Source organism: Panthera leo, chromosome C2, assembly GCF_018350215.1.
Source record: "Panthera leo isolate Ple1 chromosome C2, P.leo_Ple1_pat1.1, whole genome shotgun sequence".
NCBI lineage: Eukaryota > Metazoa > Chordata > Mammalia > Carnivora > Felidae > Panthera > Panthera leo.
In genome coordinates this window covers 34868331-34895692 of record NC_056687.1, presented here as the reverse complement: position 1 = coordinate 34895692, position 27362 = coordinate 34868331, and the positions used below count along the sequence as shown (strand labels likewise).

General features: G+C 37.2%; 1 long non-coding RNA gene across 3 annotated transcripts in view; it reads right to left on the bottom strand.

Annotated features, from left to right (window-relative positions):
• The window catches only part of LOC122198901, a 277047-nt gene that overhangs the window by 37946 nt on the left and 211739 nt on the right, over positions 1-27362 (bottom strand). The window contains exons 8-9 of one of the 3 annotated variants that reach the window (XR_006193206.1): positions 18061-18126; positions 16336-16545 (exon numbers count right to left, since the gene is read on the bottom strand). The exons of 1 other annotated variant lie outside the window; for it this stretch is intronic. This is a non-coding gene — a long non-coding RNA (uncharacterized LOC122198901). Of the gene's footprint in view, positions 1-16335; positions 16546-17897; positions 18127-27362 lie in introns of those variants that run through there. One more of the 3 variants, XR_006193205.1, reaches the window with a different exon arrangement.

Sequence of the window (27362 nt, the reverse complement as noted above, 5' to 3'; positions counted from 1 at the left end):
TGGCCATGACATCTTGTTCTTTCTTTTGGAATGAATTCCTCTATCTTGGCATTTTGCCTAGACCTCTGTCTACTGTGTGCTAGGAAAATCTGTTACATTCCCTGCTCCTGAGAGTAATGCTGTATTAAGAAGTGGTCACACCCTGTCCAGGGCCTGATGCTTCAGGAAGTATTTCTAGTATATGCTGTATGTACTCTGCTGTTGTATTTTGGCTGCTCTTTATCTCAGGTCAGTTCTCTGCAGAGTTTCTCCTTGTCCACAGTGGGGAGTATTTGGACCTTATCCAGGGTGGAATGAGTTTTAACTAGGTATGTTTTGGTCTGCCTGTTAAACAAGGCTACATCCTATTTCGTCTATGCAGAAGTTTTGCAGCACTCTATGGTCAGTGGACTTGGTGCATGGGCGGGGGGGGGGGGGGTGCGGTTTGTGCTGGTCTTCTGAGTGAGTGGTCCACTGCTACTTTGACTCTCAGGCACACTTGCCCTAGTTAAAAAGCACCTTCAGAGCACAGGGAGGTAAGGCTCGGTATAAGCAGCTCAAGTCTCCATTGTAGGTGCTATGCTGCTCACTGAAGTCCATCCATGCTGATGGGTGGGGATAAAAATGGCTTCTGCTGGCTCTATCATCCCCTCATCCCAGAGAGGGGGGTTTGCTCCTGCCTCAGTTCAAGAAGTCCTCACACATGAGCAAACGATCTCTCCTCATTTGTCCCAGGCTTTCCTCAGGTCCCTGCCTTCACCTTATCCGTGTCCAAGCTGTATTTCTACCCAGCCTCACAGTGCTCCTGTGTTTTATCTCAGGTGCATTGGCTGGGTTTCAAAACTCCAGATATTAGGGACCTAGCACTGCAGGGACCCACACTGATCCTCTGGGGGAGGGTCTTGCCTCACCATGGCTAGCGCTAGTTTGTTCTAGAAAGGCAGTCACAGGAAGGTGAAGGGGCTTGGAGTTTATGGTAAATCACAGCAAAAGTCAGCGTCCTGGTTAGATGCCTTTAGCAACTTCCTCTGCTCCTATACTAATGAACAGAGCACCTTAATGGCACCCACCAGCTCTTCTGTCCCTGGAGAGGCAGTGCCACCTCTCCCAAATACACTCCAAGAAGAGGAATTGTCTCTCCCAGTGTGACCCAGGGGTTCCCAAGACACACTTTCTGCTCCTGGGCCTCTGCCCTCCTTCTCCAGAGAAGCACCTCTATGCCTGCCAGGCTCCACCTAAGTGATGGCAAAGACTTCTAAAACTTCAGAGTGTGAGCTCTGCTGCTTCTAAGAATTTCCAATTGTCAGCCCCTCTCATGTTCTCCATCAATGGTTTTAGATAAGTGTATTTCTTGTGTAATGCCCTGTGCACCTCTCTCTCTCTCTCTCTCTCTCTCTCTCTCTCTCTCCTTTCTCCCTGACCAGGACTCTGTCCGCTCCACAGCACCAGCAATTCTTTTCTCCCCCAAATCATGTCTCCGTACCCCCTACGTTCCACGATGTGACCTCTTTTCGCCCTCTAATTGTGCAGTGTCCTCTCATTCCTCAGGTTGATTTCCTGGGTGTTCAGAATGAATGATATTTATCTAGCTGTGTTCAAGGGATGAGGCAAGCATAAGATCCTCCTACTACTCCACCATCTTAACTCCTTGAAATCTCTTACCTCTTAATGAGAATCCACAGCAAGCCTTCTAGAACAATGATTCTTGGATATTATAGAGGAAATAATGCTTCATTAATTTATTCAAAAAATAATTTTTGTGTCCACTCTTCATATTATAACTTCCAAGGATCTTTTAAGACATATTATTTATCACAGATTCTAACACTACACATTATTTCCGTCTAAACTGGATCTTCTCCCCAATCAATCTCAATTCCCTTATCCTGCTTGATGTTTTTCTTCAAAGGAGTTACCACTATTTGAAATTATATGATTTATTTTGTATTGTCTATTTCCCAGCAATAGGATATAAGTTCCAAGAGGGTGGTGAATTTGTTTCATTCACTGCTTTATTGCCAGTATCTAGAACAATGCTTATATCATTGTAGGTACTCAGTCTTGTTAAATGACCAGCTTGATCAGTTAATTAATTAGTCCCCACTTCAGATACCACCCAGTTCTCCACCACACTGCAAAAGGGAGCCTGTGTTACAAATGGGATTGTGTCATAGACCTCAGGTCTACTGGGATTAAATGAAGGTTCAGAACCAGTGACTGAGACCTGCAGTCACTGAAGACAAAGGAATATCTATTTAGATTCTTCTTACAGTCATTAAACTGTTTTGCTTCATAGAGATACATTTATTATATTGATAATAAATAATGGTCTTAATTGAAACTAGCTTGTAGCTAGTTACTTAAAGGTGAAATTTTTATTGCCTATTATCAAGTGTCTTAGAGTATTTACATCTTCTTCTGTTGACACTTAAAAGGGAGGGGGGGGTCTCATTATGAATGACATTTCATAAGACTGCAGGGTTTTTAAGCAAGGGTCATTAAAAATATAAAGTCACACAGAGTATTTTTAATCATTTAACACAAAAAGGCACGTGCATCTGAATTCCTAACAAATCTGTGACTATGAGGATGTGCAACCGCAACTGTGGAAGCTATGATTGAAATGCTCTACAACATTCTTAGAACACTGCCCAGCTCTGCTCTCTGTAACAGTGCATAGTGTACAACAAGAAAATGGGGACCAAAGCAGCCAGAGGGAAGGGGATGTTTTCAAGGCAAATGAGACATTTTATGGATGAAGGGTATTATCTGAATAATTATGTGGAATGCAGCAAATGTTTTAAACAGTTCATTTTGATCATTATTGTGAATTTTGTTTTGCTTTTCAGAAAAAAAAAAAATGAACTGAGCATTTAAAGCAAAAGATGCTATTGTTTAAAACTGGTTATAGGGGCACCTGGCTGGCACAGTCAGTAGAGCATGCAACTCTTTTTTTTAAGTTTTTATTTAAATTCCATTTAACAGTGTAATATAAGCTTCAGGAGTACAATAGAGTGATTCACCACTTGCATATAACACCTGATGCTCACCACAAGGGCACTACCTATTTACCCTTTCCTCCTACCCACCATGCCCCTGGTAACTATCAGTTTGTTGTCTATAGTTAAGAGTCTGTTTTTTGGCTGGCCTTTGTCTCTCTTTCTTTTCCCCTTGAGCATTCAACTCCTGATCTTGGGGCCATGATTTCAAGCCTCAAGTCAGGCATAGAGCTTTAAAAAAATCTCTAAATCTTAGAATGTGCTTGGAGAGTTGTTGACAACCAGGAAAGCATGGAAAGAGTGCCATGACACATAAACTAGTGAACATAAACTCACCAAGTATGGTAAATATGATCACAGAGTTTGTGTGAGCATCTAGAAACCTCTTTCTCATTTCCATCTCACTCATTTCTAAAAGGGATGAGGGGAGAAGAGCTAAATGCAATGGTTATAAAAGAAACATGGTTTTAAATTAGGAGTTGTAGCAAATGGTCTTCTTAAAACATATGAGTAGGTGATTTCTAAGATGTGAAAAGTTTCTTCCAGCATTATAGTAACAAAACTTTTAGTGTGGTTAATACAATGCACAGGAATATGTCAGTTCTATTGTTTGTAATTCAATGAAGCAGCAACACCTAACAAAGCACTGAAGTAGGTGTTGAGAAACTGCATTCTAACAACATACGACTTTTTCTTCTATTTCACGTGTTTGTGCTTTAACATCTCTTCTTTAAAAATAGAAAAGATAAACCTTTTCCAAGAGTAATCAGAGGATACTAAAGGACAAAGACTACAGAAGTGATACTTTAAATATTACTGATTTTGATAATCAGGCAGAACCAATTATAAATTATCCTTGATATCTGGTCTAAGAGAATAAAGCAAAATCTGATAATTAAAGAAATGTGTCTTGTACGTTTCAGTTTAGTCAAGTATAAAAGGCACAACAATAATATAAGCAGATTTAGTGAATAGTCCGAAAAGTTTAGGTGTATTCTATATAGTATATGATGAGAGAGAAATGTACATATTTATTCTTTTACTAACAACTTCTCACCAATGTGGAAAGTGTAGCATTAATATGTAGCATGAATCAGAAATGTTGGGGAAGGAAGAAAACTAACTCTTGGTGAGTACCAATCATTGATGGTATATGATTCATAAATATTAAGTTGCTTTATCTTATTAATCTTATCATGTTAATCTTATGAGTTAAGTGATTTCATTGATGAGAAAATACAGGTCAAATAATATTTATTGATGAGAAAATACAAGTCCATGGCATACAGCTAGTTAGTAGCAGAACCAGCATTTTGAACCCATATCTGGCTGCCTCTAAAGCCTTGTTTTTTTCTACCACATTTCACAACGTTTTCAAATGAGTCCATAAACTTATCCCACCAGGTTTGTTGCTAAGCAAAGGAACAACCTTATCTCTTTAAAAAAATATATATATTTAATGTATATTTTTGAGAGAGAGAGAGAGAGACAGACAGACAGACATGAGCAGGAAAGGGCAGAGAGAGGGGGACACACAGAACCCGAAGCAGGCTCCAGGCTCTAAGCTGTCTGCACAGAGCCTGATGCAGGGCTGGAACTCACAAACCATGAGATCATGACCTAAGCTGAAGCCAGATGCTTAACCGACTGAGCCATCTAGGTGCCACTCAACCTTATCTCTTTTTAATGACCATTTCCCACCATTGGGTTCCATCTTTGCACCCAAGCTTAAATTAGACTCATGTTTCCATGCCTGGGTCCTACATTGCAGTACTACACCCAGGACATTGCTCCTTGGCTTCTTCCCAACCACTCTTCATAATTTGCATCGGAGAGCCCTGCCATATAGCCCTCTAGGGCTTTGTAGGTGGTTAATTTGTTAATTCCAAATAAATGAATTCATACTAAATTATTTGTAAGATGACAGCTTAATTAAATATCACTCCGAGGGCCTTTCCTATTTTAAAAGGGGATTCTAGAAATTCATTCATTCATTCATACTTGGAACAAACATGTATTAAATACTCACTTGCTACTTGTGAAGACCAGCTGTGGAAAACTGAAAATGCAACACAAACCCTCTGCTCTCAAAAAGACAACCATCTGGTCCAATAGAAGAGATTATGATTCTAAGTAAATTAAATACTATAGCATGGCATACAGGTTAACAAAGAGTAGACTCCTAAAGTGCGGCATCAGCATTAACTGAGAGCTTGTTAAAATGCAAACTTTTGGGCCCTAATGCATACTTACTGAATAAAGAACTTTGGGACTGGTGCTTATCAATCTTCATTTTAACAACCTTTCAATGATTTCAGATGCAAAATGAGGTTTGAGAACAACTGGTGTGTTTACAGTATAGGGGCCAGTATAGGGGCCCAGAGACCCAACTGGGTTCAATTATCACTCTACTGCTTCCTGACTGGGCTCTGGGAGAGATATCAGAATTCCGTATGCTTATTGTCTTCTTGTAAAAAAAAAAAAAAAAAAAAAAAAAAAGGTAATGATAATGAAAATAGCTGCTTGATACAATTGTTGTAAGGATTAAGTTAGTTAATAAAAGAAAAATGATTAAGTTAGTTAATATATGTTAAACACTAGGACAGTTCTTGACACAGAATAAGCACTCAGTAAATTTGTGCTTTAATTTCAAAAGGCATAAATAGTTATTGAAAATTCCATGTTTTATTTTAAGACCTAAATAACTCTTGAAACTATTCAAAATACTCCTGAAATTTTTTAAACTTATTTTTTACGTTCATTTATTTTTAGAGAGAGGCAGAGAGAGAGAGAGAGAGAGAGAGAGAGAGAATGTACTAGTTAGGGATGTTCTCACGAACCTGTGAGATCATGACCTGAGCCAAAATCAAGAATCGGACACTCAAGTGACTGAGCCATCCAGATGCCCCTAAACTTACTTAATTAGAAGACTTTTACTCAGAAGGCTGTTTTATTTTTTAAACAACGGTGGAGGGGGATGCAATATCTTAACTAAAATCATGGATGTTTAAGGCGGAAATATTCAATTAATGAAGACTTTTTTTGTTGTTGTTTTTAGTAGAGACCTTCTAGTATTTCTTTAGTGTGACTCATAATTAACTCTACCTCTAAGTGTGATATTATTTGTTTAATAATTGAATAATGATATATTTGAGGATTTTTTTCCTTATAAAAATGCTAACTTCTTGGGAGAGACATTTAGTCCTTCAAGCACAATCACTATTTGAGACTTTCTATAACTTGACGAATTAAATTATTTTCCTCTGTTTTGAATTTTACCTGATATCTTGCTACAAAAAATAAGTATATAAATAAATAAGTAAATAAAACTTGTTTAAAGCAGAAAAGAAGTAGTATCTCAACCAGAAAATACATTTCTTAGATTCAGCTTGGTGTCACTTTCTGCTTTCCACAAATTGGGGTAACAAGAGCATCCCTCTGTGCTCCCTGCTCATCTAAGTCTGCCAAGCAATTAGCATCTCTTAACATTTCCAGGCAGCTGCCTAATGAAATGCTTGTTTCTCTAGAAAGTCATTTTGCGTATAAAACTCTTTCTGATCCTCTGAAACTAACAAAGGTATTTCCAGTCCAAAAGACACTCTGACATTGCCAAAACAAATGTTCAGATATTTTTTAAAAAATCCCTTCCAAAATTTACATTAGACCTATCTATAGAATATCAGTTAAGTCAGGGTGACCATTTAAAAAAAAGTGGCATCTACAAAGATTTTTCCTCGCTTTCAAACTATCTTCATTCTCTAGTTCTTTCAGCATATTAGGAATTCCCAGGTACATTTCTTCATTTGCTTTCTGAAATGTTTCCTTAGAGGGAAATCAGAACCATGAAGAGGATGTAAATGAGAAAAAAAAGTGCTATTTAAGCTTTTTCCAGCTGTTCTTATCTCCATCTTTTTATAGTTAGTAGACCTTTGCCTTGTTCTTCAGGCTTGTGGAAGATGAACAGATTTCTGCCCACTCTTAAAGAAGGTTCTTTTCTAAGTACTTAGAGTTCCATTTTCAGGACACATGCTCAATTCCCTTATCTTTTTATTTATGCATGCCAGCCTAGAAAGGTTTGAGGCTTAACTATAAGAAAATACAAGTCACTACAGTTGGAAGATGCAGTATTCTGACTCTTCTACCTTGACTGCATGCACAATTAAGCTAAAAGCTTTGGGCTTAACCTCCTTTCATTAGTTGCATATGAACTTGCAAATTTTTGCAATATTTGGCAAGGATAAGGAATTTCTTAGAGGTTAGGGCAGAGAGTCATTCAGTATAGTGATTGTCAGGATGTATTAAGGTTATAGAGAGCATGCCTTGACAACTGATAACACGCTAGAGTTATCGTCAAGGCCCAGAACCCAGAATAATCTCATCTTTGGAAAAGGTTAAAAAAGACAGAACTATTCCTGGTGTCAGTACAAGAGCAATAGGATGTTCCTAGGATCAGAGCAAAGAAATCTGCCTCGTAGTCTGTGCTGTAATCAGACTATGCCACATTCAGAGTGAGATGGAACATTTTTTCAATTCCCTACCTGCTCACAGATACCAATCATGTCATAAACACAGAGCCAAGCAAAGTGAATTGCATTGTAACTTCTAACACAGACTTTTATAGCTGTTACACCCCAAAGGCAGAGACCTCAGGAGAAACCAAGAACCTTAAAAGAAATAGAGCAAGCAAGAGAGAGAAACTAATCAGGAAATAGATCAAGACTGGATACCAATCCCAGTATCTTCATTTCTAAGACCAATAATGCTTGTGCTTAAATTAGATGGGTTATGTTTTAGTGACAGAAAATGAATAGGAATCCTGGGTTTTAATGTAAAAAACTTCCGACTGACCACTCTTCTCTTGATTTTATGTATTTGTCCGAAAGAAATGACTTTTTAACTTTTTATTCATATCCTGCTCTATGGAGAAATCTAAGACAAAGTTCTCAATACAGTAATAGTAAGTACATCACACACCACACACACACACACACACACACACACACACACACACACACACACCACACACACAGAGAGAAACTAGTTGTCTTCATTTTGTCCTTTTTAAATGAACTGAAAGCTTCAGAACTTGTCAAAAGGTCTTAACCACTTTTGTTACAACACACAAAACCTTATATACAATTTGCTCAAAATGTCCCAGCTGGAAATTTACCTGGACTTTATCAGTTTGCAGTGAATATTCCCATGTGGTTGTAGTCTTTGCAACAGCTCAACCTGGAATCTTAGGGAGCAAATTCTAAGTGCAGAGAAAGTTTTATAGTATAATATAGTAGAGAAAGGAAGGTACTATCTGCTTTAGCTAAAAGTAATTATTAACTAAGAGTTAATCATTTTGATCCTTCTGTTCCAGTTTCACTACTGTCATATCTCTTAAAACTTAAGAAAAAGGTAACAATTGGCATATTTAAATTACTATAGTTTATTACACAAAATACTGTGCCACACGTAAACAAATCCCTCCCCCAACTCCAGAATAACACATTAGAAGAAAGCTTCAAACTAGCTAAAATCAAACTAAACATGTTTTGATTTTTTTATTGCTATACACATTTTCTCAGTAAATATTTTATACAGTGGTAGAAAAATAATTACTAGAATTTTTTGAAAGGTGTCAAAAACTGAAGGTTTTTTCTATGTATTTAATTTCATAATTAGTAAGTCATACAGAAAGGATATTTATCAGACCTAATTTATTTTGTCTTACCAAAGCCCTAAACAACATCCCATATATCAAATATTCAGCAACTGAAGTACACCTGCAGGTGCCAAAGCTACCAGTGAATTTGGCCAAACCATTAACTAAGCAGTCCCTGAAGTCAAATAATGAGTCATGCAGGTTGACATTGATCAGTCAATTTAGTCAAAATGGTCCATCTGGAGTATTAAAACACAGCTCAAAAATAAAGAAGGAAGAAGAGGAGAAGGAGATTATCTAGCATCGATCTAAGCATTTTGTACTTTAAAATATTTTATTATTGATCAGAATTTTTAATATGGCTGTGGAGAAAATGGACATATGACAAGCTACGAATTCTTATTAAGAAAGATGTTCATGTAAAAATATTAAAAGATGAGATGATAGGAGGCCTGGGACTTGCTTCAAAATAACCCAATGAGAGGGAGGTGGAGAGAGCAATTAATAAGGTATATAGATAAGATGACCATATAATTCATTGTGCAAATTGGAACACCTTTGAGGAAGTGGTGGAAAGTTAAAATAATTAGTAGTCATTTATTGATTTAAACTAGGAAACGTGATCAGCCTAATTTTAGCAGAAATGAAAAAAGGCAAGAATCGAAAATTGTGGAAGTTAGGTTATGGATACATAGGCAGTTCGTTAAATTATTATATTTGAGTATGTTTTGAATGTTTCCATAATATAAATTCTGTAGCATAAGGAATATTAACTATCTGGTATTAATGGCAATATGACTTTGGTCAACCCCTTTTCTATAGAGTCCACTGGTCTCCATGTGGTGGGGAAGTCCCCTTCCCTTTCTAAAATTCTGAAATTCAAAAGGAGAGTTGAGCCTGACTTTTATTAGAATGAAAATAAGTATGAATATGCATAGAAGGATAAGAGGGCTTATTCAGTCATGTCATATTTAGTAGATATTAATGGTATCCTGAAAAAAAGAAGTGAGTAGTAGTTAAATTAGTATCCTGTAGAAAGGCATCACTAATGTGAGTCTTAGGGAGAAGAAAATAAATCAAAGTTAAGTTTGTCATTCTAAGGAATTCTCTCTCCCTGAGAAAACAATAATGCTACAAACCCAGTAAGCATGGGGGAAGTAGCTCCAAGTTAAACTGCATCTGTATACATACAATAGAAACAATAAAAACAAACCAAAGTAATGCAGGAACAAACCCTTTGAGTTTCCTCTGCCACGCATCAACATCAATATGGATCACTACTGCTCTTTCCATCCTAGGATGATCTGTATTGATTATAGAAGGCAATATTACCCAAATCTATAGACTGAATCTATTGTCCTAAGGTCTGTTTTTCTCCAGCTGTGACCATGAGTATCGTTAATTGAACTTGGCAATCTTATCACTTCTTGTACTGTACTGATCCTTGTATCTATTAATCACTCATATACATAATGATGTGAATTAATTCATTAGTCATGAAGGGAATGTTAAACCATGGTAGTCTAAGACAAAATACTACTGGGAAAAGCAAGTTTGTATAAAGTTTTTCGCTCAAGTTCTCATTCCACCACAATTTAAAAACAGACCGTGTACTCAAAGTAAAACACTAAAAACTGCTGAAGTAAATGAATGGTTATTCCTAGTTTATCATTTAATCCACACAACAACCCTCTGATATATTAGATATAAGGTATGTACTATTATTATCATCACCATTTTAGTGATAAGAATTTGAGGAAGAAGGCTTAGTAATTTTTTTATAAAGGTCATCCATCTGGCTAGTTGGAAAGCAAGGATTTGAACACAGGCATCCTAATTACCATGCTATGCTCTTACCCTCAAAACCTGTCTTGCAAGGCAACATTTCCAAGTGAGTAGTCATGACAAGCTGTACCCTAAACAACTCAAGACTAGAGAAGACAAGTGCTATACTTATATTGACCATATGTTCCCTTCCAACAAATATCAAGCTTCGTTAAAAAAAAAAAAAGAAAAAAAGAAAAGAGAAAGAAAAGAGAAAAGAAAAGAAATAAAAGAAAAGAAAAGGGGGGGAAAAAAGTTCAGATTTAAATTCTCAGGAAGTCTGGGTCAGTCACTTGCTCCAGATAATATATTTATATTAGTCTAAGGGCAAACTATGGCCCTTGAGTAAAATTCAGATACTGTTTATTTTTATAAAAACATTTTCGGAAGTTTCATTGGGACATAGCCTTGCCCATCCATTACTGTCTATCAATGCTTTGGGGCTACAATGAGTAGTTGTCATAGAAACTGTTTGCTATCTGGTTCTTTACAAGAAAAAGTTTGTCAATCCCTAGTTTAAGCCATTAGTAGTAATTCCATTTCCCTCACTGTCATTGGTTCAGAACAAAAGCAGGTGATACTTTTCTTCATCACTTTTCTTGTGATGCTTGGGGATAGTCTATCGTGTGTTTCACAGGAACACATGAGGAGGTATAGTCTTTAAAAATAAGGAAGAAGCACTTGTCCTTTCAGCCTTCGAACATTGTTGTACAAGGATATGATGCAAGGGCTTTGTTTTGGATTGAACTGTGTTTCCCTCAAAATATATGTTGAAGTCTTAACTGGCATGACTCAGAATACAACTTTATTTGGAAATAGGGTCATTGCAGATATAATTTATGTAAGATGAGGTCAGACTGGAGTGGGGTGAGACCCTAATCCAATACGACTATTGTCCTTTTAAGAAGATGGCCATGTGAAAACAGAGACACAGGGAGAATGTCATGTAGTGATAAAGGCAGACATTGAAGTGATGCATATACAAGCTAAGGGACACCAAAGATTGCCAGCAAATCACCAGCAAGTAACACAGAAGCATGGAACTGGCCCTTCCTTACATTCCTCAGAAGGAACCAACCTTGTCAAGATCTTGATTTCATATTTCCAGCTTCCAGAACTATGAGAAAATACATTTATGTTGTTTAAGTCACCCAGCCCCATGAAACTAATACAGAGTCATTGCAGCAACTTTTACTCATGAGGGAAATAGGCTGAAGACAATAGTCAACACGCTGAGGATGACAAGACATAGAAGGAGAGATGGCACACTGAGGATATACTGACCCACTGAGTTTACTGAATCTAAAATTATACCTTTGGATTCCTTACCTGGGATAATAAATCCTCTTACTGCATAAACAACTTTACACACTGTCCTCTGTTACTTGCAACCAAAAGCATCAAAAATAATATAGCCTGTATTTGTCAAAGCAATCCTGATTTCAAATATTTTATTTCACTGTCCACATAAATACAGTCAAAATTATTGGCATTGCTTTCTTCTCTTTGGGTCAGAAAATGAGATGATTGTAAGCAATCCTGGAACTGTGAAATAGGTAGAAATGAAGGAGGGAAGGTTTTATAGACAGAGGGCAAGAGAGTAAGGCAGCCAGGCTGCTGAGTATTTTGGATAGGTATTAACTATTACAGTCCAGTCTTCAATTATGAGATGTGATGAAGGAGACTAGTGAATTTTGAAAAGACTGGGTTTGTTATCACAACTGATTAAGACTTCTCTAGTGAGTGGCAACTTGATTTCTTGATATGTATATAAAGTATTTTCATATTAACAAATTAGAAAAACAAACAAACACAGACACTTTCACTAAACAACATAAACTGGCAAGATTTTAAATACAAACATTAAGAGAAAGCCATCTAGCTATCTGTGCACATTTAACTATACACATTTGCATATATACTAAGGGATAGGATACAACAACATTATGCGGTGACAGGATAGATCTCTAGGGGGGATATGTCAATAACATCTGAGAGAATGAATATACAAATGGACCATGGCCAGACCACATATAAAAACGGAGCTCCGACCTACAACCTGCAGCAACATGCCCAGGAAACCAACTCCCTTATCTACAACAAACAGCCCAAGAAGCCAGTCTGCTGTAGGTCAGACTTGCAGGAAGCCAGATTGCTATCAGGTGATAATCCAGGAAGCTAAACAAGAACTTCTGTAACAGTCAGCCCAATATGGCCAGGACTTTAATAACTGATAGCTTCCCTAGTTTTTGTTCCCATTTCCAACTTAGCACCAACCAGAGAAAACTAAATATGCATCCCTATAAAGGATGATCTACTTCTAGTTAGCCTGTCAACAGCTTCCCCATGCCAACAACCTCCAAATCAGAGCACACCTGAAGCCTTCCCTTTTTCCACTATAAAGCTTTCCCAGTCCTCTTACTGCCTTCAAGTCTATGCCAAAACACAAGTGATAATGGTTAACTTCCTTGCTATGAGGAAGCTCAGAATAAATAGCCTTCCCTTTTCTCATTTGGTTTGCCTTCATTTATTTGCACACAATTAAGTTTTACATAGAGAAATGCCCTCTCACCACCCCTCCTCAAAACTCCATCAGTCAAGTCAATGATTTTCATGATTGTGGTTTTAGCGGGGGGGGGGGGGGGGGGGGGGGGGGGGGGGGGGGGGCAGTCAGGATTCCAAATTAATACTTGCAAAACTTTCCGAAATGATACTGATGTGGTTTTGCAGTGATGGTGGAGGTCCAGAGCCAACAGCCAAGAAAGAATTCTTGAGATGTCTTTGGTGAAAAAAGATTATTAAAGCACACAGACAGAACCCCTGGGCAGAAAGAGCTGCACTGGGGTTATGAGGAGTGACAGATGATATACTATATAGTTGGGGGGGGGGGTAAAGATAAAATGGAAGTTTCCAAAAAGACTTTCATATACTAAAGAGGACTCATAAAATACTGGAGGCCTAGCTGTTGTCAAGCTAAGGTTGTTTTTCCCTCTAGCAAAGCATTTATATAAAGACAGTAGGGAGTTCCTGGAGGAATGTTATATTCTGTATTTGCATGAAGTGTTTGTCAATGGGCTGCAGTTTATAAGGAAATTTAATTTTATCTATCATTTCCTTCTTACCTTTGTTCCCCACATCAGTATGGAGAGACGGTGATGTTGGGGCTGAGTCTACGGGTTTGTGGAGGTTAGGTAATTGATAATTGCCTTTTTCTTATAATTTAATAAGACATTTATAAACTGACAGAGACTCGGGTCCTGCAGGACTGTGATCTCTATCACTTAATCATTTGGTTTTTTTTCCCTTTTTTAGCTTTAGGGCAGCCAGGAATGGCTAAGGAATGTCACACCTGAAATGGGGAAGGGGTTTGCAGGGTATCAGCTTGCCTTATGCTCCCTCCTCTATACAACCCTCACTATCACTCACCATCTACCCCCAGACTCACAGAGTCACATTTACAGCCAGACTGATTTTGAGGGTTTATCATATTCTTCAGCTGTACTAAGCAGAAAATGCTTGAGAATCATTAAGCACCATTTTTAACTGAAAGATGAGGTATCTCTCAAACTCATTTCAAACTATTTTCTGGGGAAAAAATTACTTAACGCTCAAAGTGTGGACAATAATCTGATTTTAAGTTAATGCCAGTTGATTATTATTCAGAGTGTATTGTACATGGGAAACAATAAAGACTTATTTTTATTTTAATGAGATGCTTCCTAGAAGTTTGCATTTCCTCTAACCCCACACAATTGAGCAAGCATTTCTGCACCCCAAAGTCCTGCTTACAGAGGTAACTATCTCTCTCTTTTTTTAATTTTTTAAATGTTTATTCATTTTTGAAAGACAGAGAGAGGCAGAGCACAAGCAAGGATGGGGCAGAGAGAGAGAGGGGACACAGAATCTGAAGCAGGCTCCAGGCTCTGAGCTGTCAGCACAGAGCCCAATGCGGGGCTTGAACTCACAAACCGTGAGATCATGACCTGAGCCACAGTTGGACGCTTTACCGAATGAGCCACCCAGGCGCCCCTAGTTAGCTATATCTCTTATTGATTTGATTTCCTAAGGCACTGTCCAGAAAAGATACTAAAATACTGTTTATTTATATTAAAAAAATGAACTCATTCATAGAATTAAAATTTGAATGAGAAGTGATCAGTTCCTATCCATCTGTACAGACTAGGCTCTTATCCCTTTAAGGTTTGAATTACTCTGTTGATCATGTGGTATCCCTGACCATATTTCTGTAGTTACTAAACTAGTCTTCTTTCCACACCTTTTTCATGCTTTCTATCATCTCCAGTATCTCCTTATTGTCTTTCTGTATCAATTCCAAACACCTAATCCTCAATCCATTTCTCTAATGTCCTATCTCAGTTCTTTATATATCACTTTTATATTCCAGCCAAATCAATTATGTAGCTGCTCTAAGTAATATTTGCATTTTTCCGTTAACCTCTTTTCATACCACAAATGAAGGTTTTCCTATTAAAATTTAGATATACAATCTCATTCAAGACCCAGTTACAACTCATCTGCTTCTGGAGGCCTTCTGCTTTTATGGCAGTCTGACTTTAATAATTTGATAACTCCACTTCTCTCTCTCTCTCTCTCTCTCCCTCTCTCTCTCTCTCTCACTCTTTTTTTCTGCACTGAGATATGCATAACACATTTTCCAGGATACCTTCCTCCTTCAAATGCTTGTCAAGTGTATATGTTTCTGTTAATCTCCATGCTAGATTGGAAACCACTCAAGGGAAGGAATCTTGCCTTTTTTTTTTTTTTTTTGAGTTGTCCTCTGTCCTCATCAGCTCAACACAACATAAGAACTTCAATGTCTGCTGACTGTCTGACTTACCCATGCTTTCTTTCATCTGAGTGTATTAAGCTCATCAGCAGCTGGTTGAGCATGCTGATTTGAAAATGTATATAATAAGTGATACATTTCATGTTTGGCGAATAACTGCTCCCACTTGAAAATTTGAAAGTGCAGCTTAAAAATAGCATATGACAAGGCTGTCCATCTGGAAGTCGCGTTCTGTGCATTACAAAGTGAGAAGACACTAAATCCTGAAGAGGCCTCAAATTGGAGAGATCAGTGAAGTGTTTTGCCAACAGGAAAGGAAGATGATTGCTTTTCTCAAACTGTGCCATGTTGCCAAGTATAGGAATCCAGCTGTTATGTGAGATTTATACTCATTTCACTTAACTATAAATGCATCATGCATCATTTTTCTTTAATTACTCAGATTAGCTGGGTAGGTGTAGGTGATGCACTGAGGTCTGAGCATAATCAAAATGAGCTACTGTGATAAAGTGAAAGGAAAATATTTTTGTAGTCAATGGAGGAAAAAGTATGTTTATGTGAAAAAAATAAAATCTTGTCACTGCAACAATCTAATTAGCGTTAAAATCTCTTTAGTTATCCAGAACTGAGAATCTTCCAATTATAAATGAAGTGATTTGTAGAAGAAACTTATACCCCTTTTTTTAAAACTCTTAGGTACTTTTCTATTTTGTGCCCTCATATTGTGCCTTCTGATGGGCAGCTTTGTCCTCTGTAAGCATGCTTACGTTCCTGTTTCCTTAAATCTCCGAAAAGCTTTTAATTTCCTGAATTTTTACATCAGAATTCCTGGCCAGATTTCCAAAACATCTATCAAATTCTTCTACCCTCCTTAAAACAACTCAGTTTTTATACGATTTTCCAGCTGTTGTGTGAGTTTTATGCTCTTTCAACTTTTTTCTGTTGAATATTTAAGATTTTTCTTAAAATGTTCCATCTTCTCAAAATAGACCCTGTTCTCTTCATCATATTTGGAAACAATTTTTATCACTTACTGGAATACTTCACTGACTTTTTAAACTCCGTTTCACATCCTAATGGTACCTGGTTCAGCAGCATGTCTGCTTATGGGCATCCACGTGTTTTCATCATCTGAGTTTACCATCTGTACACATACGCATGTGTTTTATTCGTCGATAAATTGTTGATAAGTACAATACAACTTTGTTGCTCTTTGATGCTCCTCACATCACAATTTTATTGAAAATAAAGGCCATATTATATTGTGCCAATCCACTTAGCACCTATAATAATGTCATCGACAAAGAAGTATTAATGATTAAAGTGATTCATCTAAAGTGTGACCTCCATTGTTCTCCTCCCCACCCCGCCATTTCCACACAACCGCTATGGCCTCCTTCAAGTACATAGCTCCTGTTCAAACCCCAATTTTGACTCTCTTCAGGTGGCTCACAAGTATTTTTCTATCAGTCATTATTATGTCACACATCCATATAAGTACAGTTTTCCATTTATGATTTTTACTAATCATTATAATTGCCACACTGCACTGAAATGGTTTCACTGCTTCCTGCGGATAGATAGCCTGATGACACTACAATATGCTCTGTACAATCTCCATCCCACTTCGATTCTTGTGAACTCTCAAGTGTTACAAGATTTATACATTTATAGCTCTTGCATAACAACACACCCTGTCTTGTTTTGCAGGTGTAATCATTTGCACTGTCCTAAGCTAACTGAAGTTTCTTAGGCATTTGCCTTGAGTCTCACTATAATGCTTCTCTAGGCCAAGTCAGTACATTTCATTAATCAAGGATTTGTGAATAACATGGCTATAAAAACAATGAGACAACAAGGTAAATATGTGTACTAAGACCTGCAGAATTACTTTTAAGTGATTATTTTATCTTTCCAATGATTGATCTATAAGAGACAGAAAAAGGTTTAAAATTTTCCATATTGGACTGGTTTTCAGTAATTGTCTCTTTGAGGAGACAATGACCTGTATGGCATCAAATATGAAGGGCTAAGTTAGTTCTTCAGGCATTCAGTGAGGATTCAACTGGGTCAGAAATAATACCTTCCCTTCTGAAGGGAAGTACTTTAAATTTTACAAGCAGGCATAGGAATATGGTCCAGGAAATACATAATTTGTTTATTCACTATGCCTCTGAGCTAAAGAATACATAAAGCTTTTAAATTCTCTGAGCTTCTTTTAAAGGTATGAAGCTCTTTCTGTCTCTCTCCATCTCTCTGTTTCTTTCTCTGTCTCTGTCTCTCTCTTTATATATCATATATATTTCATTTTTTCCAACTCAGGACGCAGTAGTAATGAGGCATTTTGGAATGTCTACACTGAACACAAATGTTGTAGTAGGAAAAAAAAATATGCTGCAAGCATGTGACATATTACACCTCCTCTCATTTTACAGGGCTATATTGTGTGTGTGTTCTCTCTCTTATTAAATGCTATTTCTTTGAGTTACCCAAAATTTTGCAGAGAGTGCTAAAGAGTTTCAAGCCCCTTTCATTTAATATAAGATTTAGGCAATGAAAATGATACCATAAACAAGAATGATTTAAAAAAAAACGCTAATGTTTAGAGCTTTTAAAATAGAATTCTGGACTGTAATGTTTCATAAGGGTCATACAAAATCCTATAGAGAGCAATATGATTTTGAGTGGGGAAAGAGGGATGTACCCCATATGGCTTACAAATTGCTTCATCGGATTCTTCACGTTTGCAAAACTCCAGAACAGCAATTGCGATTGGCTCAACAAGTTTAGGCAATTACCTTACAGATGCAGTAACAGTGAAGAAAGTTCAGTTCCATTTCTGCAAGCGCTAGTCCAAATGAGAACTGCAAGCAAAGCAATGAGTAGTGAATTTTTTTCCCCCAGTTCTTAATGCTCTAGGCAAGGGATTCAATCCTTAAGGGCTGTACTACTGAAAACAGGGAAGAATACTGAGCAACTGGGACTGATTTCAGTGAACGCTGTTTTGGCACTGGTGGAGAAGAAATAACAAATCAAAAGGGAAAATAAAGGGCCAAGTGGAAATAATAAAAGATAAGTAAGGCTATCAGTGCAAAATAATATTTTTATAAAATGATAAATGTGGAGGAAAGATTTGTTCTCTTGAGACACAAAAACTTTTAAAAGAAGTCATCTGATCTTTCGAGGGCTGGAAGTGTTAATAATGTACTTGGGGATATTTAAGGTATTGTTACTGGTTTGCTGATATTGCTGTTTTTTAGCTTCCAAATGGCTTTTGGGTAAGTAACAATCTTCCATTTAAAATCTGTCTGCCCTGCTGACACTCTCTGATCATATTGCTTACTCAGAGCAGGTGTTTCATGAAACCAGCTTTCAGTGCCAATAATGAAGCACCTTAGAGGGTCCATATCTCAGCACAGATGTATGTAGTTTTGAAGTCTGAAATCTCTGGTGTGCTCAAATTTGGAAATGTAAAGCAAAGAGCAAATAGTTTTCTTGTGTAATGTTAATGTCTTTCTCTTCCTCCTTAGAAAATATGTGGGCTTCATGTGTTAGAAATGGATGTTATTTTCCCTGCATTATGGCACCATAGGAAAGATCTGTGAGGCAGAGAAGCTTTTATTCTCATTATACTGTATATGTGGAAGCACTAAGAAATATGAAATCCTTCACTGGTGCAGACTAAAAGATTTCCATTTCATCTGGAGGGGAAATGTGCCAAAGTGGCTGAAAATAATTCAAGTAATTGGCAAAGAGCTGTACTCTAAGGAGCCTTTTGGTGTAATTTGATTTTGTGCCTTTTAGGGGAGCAAGTGAGATGTGATTCCATCCACCCCTGAGGGCCAAGAGATTTCAAACATTACAGAATCCTTAAGGTAGATGATGATGAACTATGGTGTCGAAAGACACCTGGAATCATGATGTCTTTAAGAAATAATAAGAAAGATAATGTTCAACTGAGTTAAACAATGTCCCTTACCATGCATAGTTTGTATTTCACCTTAACTGAGAAAACGGTCTCACTGAAAAGCTAGATGCTTCTCTGCCTACAAACATATAGGATTATTGTTAAGTTCCCCTAAGTGCTGTTAGTAATAATGGATGACAATAACCAACTCAGTCAGAATGGGCCACTTATAGATGGGCACCCATGGCATGCCAAAGCACTGATGCTGCTTTCCATGAGTCCTGAACTTGCAGGGCAGCCAAGCTGGTTTGGCACACTCCTACTTAAGTCCCCAACTGCATTCCCTCTCATTATGGCCTCTTTGCATATCTTGGATCTTCTTCACACAGAGGCTTAGAGTCTATTAGCTTTCAATTTATTCCTCCTCTATTACTAAGGAAAAGGCAGCTTTATGTGTTGCTTTTTCCTTTGGGGAAATGCCAATTTCTTTAAAATAATTTCCGTAGTGGAATTTTAAGCATATTTTATACAAGAAACCCTTAAACATTCTTCTTTTTTTTCTGAGACTTAAATGGAAGGCAGGCTCTGACTATATTAATATCTCTCATGTGGAAATAAGTAGATTTGAGTTCCTATCTACTCCAAGACTGTACAGGCAACTTGTAACTTCAGCATCAAGCATGCCTACTTTCTTTCCCTTTGCTTACCCATAGAATTAAGGAAGAAGTAGAAAAGGCTGCGTGAGAAGCCTTCAGGATAAGTCATACACGTACAGCACAGAGTATTAATGTCGGGGCTCTGGAGCATTCTCCCACAAGCAGACCATACTAAACTGCAAGAGTCCTCAGGTATTCCCTTTGTTCAGTGGTTCTCAAACCGTAGCTCAAATTAAAAATACCTTGTTTAAAAACAGATTGCTGGATCCCACTCTCAGAGTTCTTTAATCCATAGATCTTAGGTGGGGATGGGTATTTGTAATTTTAACACATGTCTAACTGATGTTAATGCTGTTTGTCAAGGGACCACACTATGGCTCAATAGTCCTATCCCCCCAAACATTGTATTTCCCATACTTCCCAACAATTTTATTTAGTATACCCTGAGGAGCACACAGAAATGATATGTAATGTATGAGGTTCAGAACTAACAGTAGTGTCTAAGAAAAAAATTCTGTGTTCATGTTTTTTAAATAGTTCTATGAGTAAAGTGTACCAATTTCATTATTAGTTTCAATGAAAACCATAGGACTTGAAAGTGGGTAAAGGACTTCCAGTTTTAAATACTGTGGGTTCAGCTTTCGGTTTTGTCCAGCAAAGATGGCAGAAAAGATTACTCAAGACTCCATGCAAGTTAAGAGAGGTGAGGAGAGGCTAAGGGAAGTCTCCCAGAGCTGCTCTCTAGCTCCCGTATTTATTGAGCATACATTTAGGGAAACAATGAGCAATATGTCAGTGAGCTACATACAGTAAGAACATATAGAAAATGTGCAGAAAAACAAATTGACAAGGTAAAATATTCTATGTGATAACATGGTCTAAGGAATTTATGAGCATCGGCAGGACCTAACCTCTAAATATACATTAATTACATAAGCGGAACCTGGCCTGCTGTTTTCACCAAGGCCAGAAAGCAGTTTTCTGCTTTGCAATGTGTTCCCTATAATCTCCTAACCCAGAATATAGCTATTTGATTTCTCACAAAATACCTTATCTGATGTGGGGTAGATGCCCTTCTCTCTAGTGTTCCCACTAAGAAATACTAAAACTCTGGACATTTTATATAAAACAAACATAGCAAGACTATAAAGGGAGGATGGAGAAGGGCAGACCAACAGGGGATCTCAGGACCTGAGAAATGACATGGTAGTGAACTCACTGGGTTTTCTTTCGGCCTCATACATCCCAGATGAGATGCTGGAGAAGCAGCAATCCAGAAATACCACTGGGTGCAAACCAAAAAAGTCCAACTAAAACCTGCTCTCATTAGACAAAGGAACAGGCAAGGGCAGCACAGCAAGACAAAAAATTTTTAGATGATAACTAATCTAGTGCAGCCAAGCACCATGGGGAAAAACCATAGGACATGAGGAAAATGGAGAAATGTTGGTCAAAGAGTACAAAATTTTAGTTATAAGATAGGTAAGTTCTAAAGTGGAGCATTGTGACTATGCTTAACAATAATGTATACTTGAACTTTGCTACGAGAGTAAATCTTAAATGTTCTTACCACACACACACACACACACACACACACACACACACACATTAGTAACTGTGTGAAGTAATGGATATGTTAAGTAATCTTACTGTTAGCATCATTTCATCAATGATATCAAATCATCACTGTTGTATACCTTACTTACATAATGTTGTCATGTATATCTCAGTAAAACCGGGAAAAAAAAGATAAAATCCATGGCCCACTTCCACTCTGATCAACAAAGCCCAAGTAGAAAGCTTAAAATTAGCTCCTCTGCAGCAGCAATGAAGTGCTCATCCCTGTCAGAGTGGAGTCAGAGCTGGGAATTACATGCCTGCCTTGAGATAAAAAGCTTCCTCATTTTATGATGTTGGTGGAGACCACATGGTATCCAGGACTCCCACCTCCAACAGGTGGTGATAAGGTGATCCCTTATTGATAAGATAATCTCCCTACCAAAGTGGTATCCCAAGAGGCCCAGTGGGAAGCCTGGACTTTCCCTACTTTCCAACAGTAACAAGTCTTACCTACTACCCTATGATGTCCATGCAGGCCACATGGGGAGAATTTCAAGGAGATCCTCCCCCTCCCAGCCCTGATGGGGTCAGCGTATGCCTTAATAAGGAGCATGAACTTAACCCCCATCCCCAGCAGTAAGGAAGCACCCCGCTCTAGATGGCCAACAAAGGAATACCTGGGTTTGTACCTCCATTTGGCAGCGATGAGGTGACCTGGTGCCCCCCAACCTGTGCCCATCAGCATGGTATTACAAGAAAGCCTGCTCAAATATAAGATTTGAGCATGATCCAATAGTCTCATACATAATATACAAAATGTCCAGGATACAATTAAAAAAAAAAACAACTTGTAATTTGCGATTGGTAATTGGTCCTACAGTTAGTCACTGGAAAACCAAAGACAAATGTTTTATTATAGGTTCCAACAAAAAAATTTCTACTCTTCTGGTCCAAACCATACAATGATTAGCTTTCTAAGCAGAGTTAGATTGTCCTTCTGAACTACCTTGTCCTTTGCAGAGGTCAGTGGGATGTTTATTACTCTGTAAATCAAAAGGTCTCAAATGATGGGGATAGCTTTGTTTGCTTCTGATATAGAGTGTGTAACGTACTGAGAAGGTTTAAGAGTCATTCAGAAAAATTCTTTTTCATGGATTTGTGGGTGGCTCACTTGGTTAGGTGCTTGATTTTTTTAAATCTCAGCTCAGGTCTTGATTTTATGGCTGTGAGTTCAAGCCCCACATTGGTCTACACACAGGTGTGAAGCCTACTTTAAAAAAAATAAATAAAAGAAAAAGAAAAAGAAAAAAAGAAAAAGAAATCCTTTCTCAAATCCCTATTTTCTGCCTTACCAGGAATATGATGTTGATTCAATTTATTAACCTGTATAAGCTCTTAGTTTCTTTACCTATAAAATGTAGTAGCAGTAGTAGCTGTTGTTGTAATATATGCTAGTCATATAAAAGTAGCATTAATGGAAGCAGTAGTATGTGCTAGTCAATTTACCCATATTATCTATCAGGACCAGGATTCAAAAACCATGACCATTAACTTCAAATTCCGTATTTCATCAGGTATACCATATAGCCTCTCAGAGAACTAAACGCAATCATGTAGGTAAAAGAATTTAGTGCGTTGTCATATCACTATGTTTTACACCCAAAACAAATATAATATCCTATGTCAGCTATATTTCAATAATAAAAAAGTACAAAAAAATAAAATCAGTGTAAACATAGCACTCAGTGCTCATTCTCTCCCCATTTCAAATGGTATTTATATATGTACATGTACACATACATATATGTACATTATACATATGTATTATATATAATATCATATACACATATACATGTGTGTGTGTGTGTGTGTGTGTGTGTGTGTGGCTTCATGTCAGTGCCCTCTCAAAAAAAAATCTTCCAGTTCATTTAGAAAATTTCAATGTTGTAATGTTATTTCTCAAATCAGATAAACCTAAGAGATAAAATTTCCCACTAGTATAATTTAAAGATTATTACAGAAATTTAATACATTTATATTCACAAATTATTATGCCTGAGTGGCTCAGGCGGTTGTGTTTGCCTTCAGCTCAGGTCATGGTCTTGTAGTTTATGAGTTCAAGCCCCACGTCAGGTTCTGTGCTGACAGCTTGGAGCCTGGAGTCTGCTTTGGATCCTCTGTCTCCCTCTCTCTCTGTCCCTGCCTTGCTCATTCTCTGTCACTCTGTCCTTCAAAAGTAAACATTTAAAGAAAAATTTTTAAAAAAGAATATTTTGGGCACCTGGGTGGCTCAGTCCATTGAGCCTCAGACTTCAGCTCAGGTCATGATCTCACAGTTCATGGTTTCAAGCCCCATGTCGGGCTCTGTGCTGACAGCTCAGAGCCTGGATCCTGCTTTAGATTCTGTGTCTCCCTCTTTCTCTGCCCCTCCCCTGCTCACACTCAGTCTCTCTCTCTCAAAAATACATAAACATTAAAACAATTTGTCTAAGTTAAAAAGTGCCTTATGAAGTGCCTTATGAAGGCACTTGACTAGGTTAAAAACAATAAGAAACTTAGGGGTCAGTTACTATACTGTATACCTAGAGCCTTTAGATATTCTTATTTCCAAAGCACAATGCAGTGGAAAAATGCCATAGGCTTTTTCAACAAATTCATAAATAAATAAATAAATAAATAAATAAATAAATAAAATTTTCATTAATTGGTATCAAAGTCATTTTTTAATATGCAAAGGCAACCAATAAAGAAGACATGAAATCAAGAAATAGAGCTCTAGCAATAGAAGTCTAGTGAGAGCAATTTCCAGGATCATAGCTGCCATAGCTGGCCTAAAACATTAGGAACCTGTGTTCAAGTAGTAGATAATAATCCATTCTGGGCAGAACCTGGTGGACAGACAAAATGCAATGGAAAAATAATTGGATACATCTGATCACGTGAAAGCTCTACTGCACGCTGTTGGAGGGTATGGAAAGAACTGGTAGACAACTAGACACCTGAGAACAATAAGGAAGTTTCTGACTCTAGGGAAAAAAAATATTCAAGAAAATAAATTTAGTATGTTCCTTTGCTCAACAGTAAATAGTATTTATTTACAACGATATAAAACATAAATATAATTTTAACTTCACGTTGGGACATGATGATATTGGGATAATGAAGGGAAAACAGAGAAGGAGATCTCAGAGAGCTAACTCCTCATCTGCCATATGTCAATGGATGAGGCCTAAATTATACAAAATCAAGAGTTAGCAATGTTATAATATTATTTAGAAATATGAGAACAAATACACAGAAGAAAAAGTTAAAAAGAGTTGAGAACAACACTAATACAGAGCAAGGCAGAGAAGTTTATTTTTTTAGAAATAAGACTTTTTTTTAAAGAAGAGAAGAATGGATTTTTTTAAGTATATTTATTTTGAGAGAGAGAGAGAGATCATGAGTGGGAGAGAGCCAGGGAGAGAAGGAGAGAGAGAATGTCAAGCAGGCTCCATGCTGTCAGCATGGTGCCTGTTGCAGGGCTCGATCTCATGAACCATGAGATTATCACCTGAGCCAAAATCCAGAGTTGGATGCTTAACTGACTGAGTGACCAAGGCACCTCCTGATATAAGATTTTAATAACTTTTTGTTTATTAATTATGTGTGTTTTAATTTATTTTTTTAATCTACAAAATAGTATATATGACATTAATTTTATTTATGAAAACTTTATAAAATTAAACACAGTAGTAAAGCTTTAGTATTAGGAGTTATAAAACCAGAGATGACTTTTTGCCCTTCCCTCAACATCGTGTATCAAATAGGATAAGAAAAGGGATGTGTTCAAATTTAATAATTTTCCAGTGCACCTGGGAAATGTTTTTAGCCATGTCAAACCAAACACTCCTGTAAATAAAAAACCTTCCTTTGCATATTTATGGAGTAAACTGCTCAGGGTTGTAATGAGTGGTGTGAAGAAAATCAAGGTGTCCCTTGGATTTTGGCTTTTTGCTTTATTTCCCATTTACTTGCGATTTTTGTTTGCTTTCTTTTCAGGTTTGGGTTTTCCTTTTAAAAAAAACTCTCTGTATTGTCTGGGTCATCTACATCAATATAGAACTCTGTTCTGCTTCATTTTCGGACCATGCTATATTTCTCCACCAGGGAAATCCACACTTGAAATTGTGCTATAAAGAAATGAGGACATCAGGGAGAAAATGTGTGAAGGTAGGAGAGCAGTGATCAAGGAGCACAGTTAGGAGGTGGAAATGAAGAGAGAGAGGGAACAGCAATCACTTTACCTCGGGCTACAGTCAGTAACTAGCAGAGTAATAGAAGACAGAGGGTAAAGGTGCTACAGATTTATCATGAATACAACTGTTCAGTGAAATCCGGGGAGACGTCAAGCATCTTTTCTGTCTCTTTAAACATTTTATATAATTAAAGAAATAAAACCTGCCTACAAGATACTTTTAAAATACTTTTCTTTCTGATGCCCAATAATTCCAGGAATTCTAAATTGTTAGAAACAGAACATGATTTCAAAAACAGAGCTCCTCCACCCCAACCCCCGCCCCAAAGAAGGCCTGGTAGGGAAGTAAATTTCAGCCTTTAGTTATGGCTACTCTGGCTTTTCCAGGCTTATTTCTTCTTCAGACAAATTCCATTCCCCCAGAAGCTACTCTATCAAGAGCTTCTCAACCATGCTATTAATGTGAAAATGAAAAATCTGCTTTATAGAGGCAGCACTCATGGGAAGAAGCATGCTGGCTCAGTGAGCTTCTAAGACTCTTGATTACCTGGAATTTCTGAAGCTTTTGCAGTTGTTAATGTACCTCTTGCAAAATAATGAGATTTCAACCTTTTCCAAACATAGTGGCTTTGCTTTTCCTTAGACAAACTCCTGCACACATTTTACATTTCTAACTCCAATTTCCTCTGGCCTTCTTCCCAGCAATCCCTACTTACATTCTACCTGCCATTTGCTTTTAATCTAGAAACCAAAATAACAATAATTATTCTATCAGATAACAGGTGATGTTTCCATATATATGGTAGAGAGGGATGTTTTTCTTTTGCTACTTTGAGTTGAAATAATATGATGGTTAATTCAAAGTAAGAAATTATACAGTTTAACACTTTATATTATCAAATAATTATTAAAAGAAATATGTGGGTAGGAGAATCCTTACTTTAAGGTAGGTAAAGTTTGCTAAGATAGCTCACCTTGACTTCAGAAAAGGGAAAGTGTTTACTGATTCCTAATATTTGTAGTTTTCATATCATATCACTGTAGCCTTAGCTCTCCTTCGCAGCATATTGGGGAAAAAATATCCCAGTAAACAAAAATTCAGTTTTAATGTCTGAAATGTCTTTAAAAAGACATAGCATTTTCTTTGAACTTCTATTTTGGGGGCTCCTTAAAATCCTCACATTTCTCCCTGTGATTTATAAGAATGTCTGATATTTCTCTAGTAGATATCATGAATCCCAGAAGCACATACCCTTATATAAATGAAACTCTACTTCACCTTGAGCATGCAGCTAAAAGAAGTTTATAGCAAGCAGCTCAGAGTCCAGTGTTGTCACATTCATAATTTTTTAAGGTTTGGAAGAATAATCAAAAAAGTGGCTTTTCTTTTTGCTGCCAGACTCTGTCTTGAACTCCAATTTCTTCATTTTTCCTCTGCTGATTTCTAGTGTGCTACTTACAATTTAAATATGAGCTGAATTTAGACTGTGAAATACATTAAACCCCAGTAAAACATACACTACAGGATTTTTTTAATATAGAAGATGAATATGGATTTATGAGCAAAAATCATCAAACTTAATTTGATAAACTGAAAAACACCAGAGAAAATGGTAGATCAGTGCTGATGTGTGATCATAAAAATATCTTACTTTTTTTATTGGATTTTGGTATAATCTGGCATCTCTAAGTCCCAAGATATAATAGTCATAAAAGGCATTTGATAATTATACTAAAGTC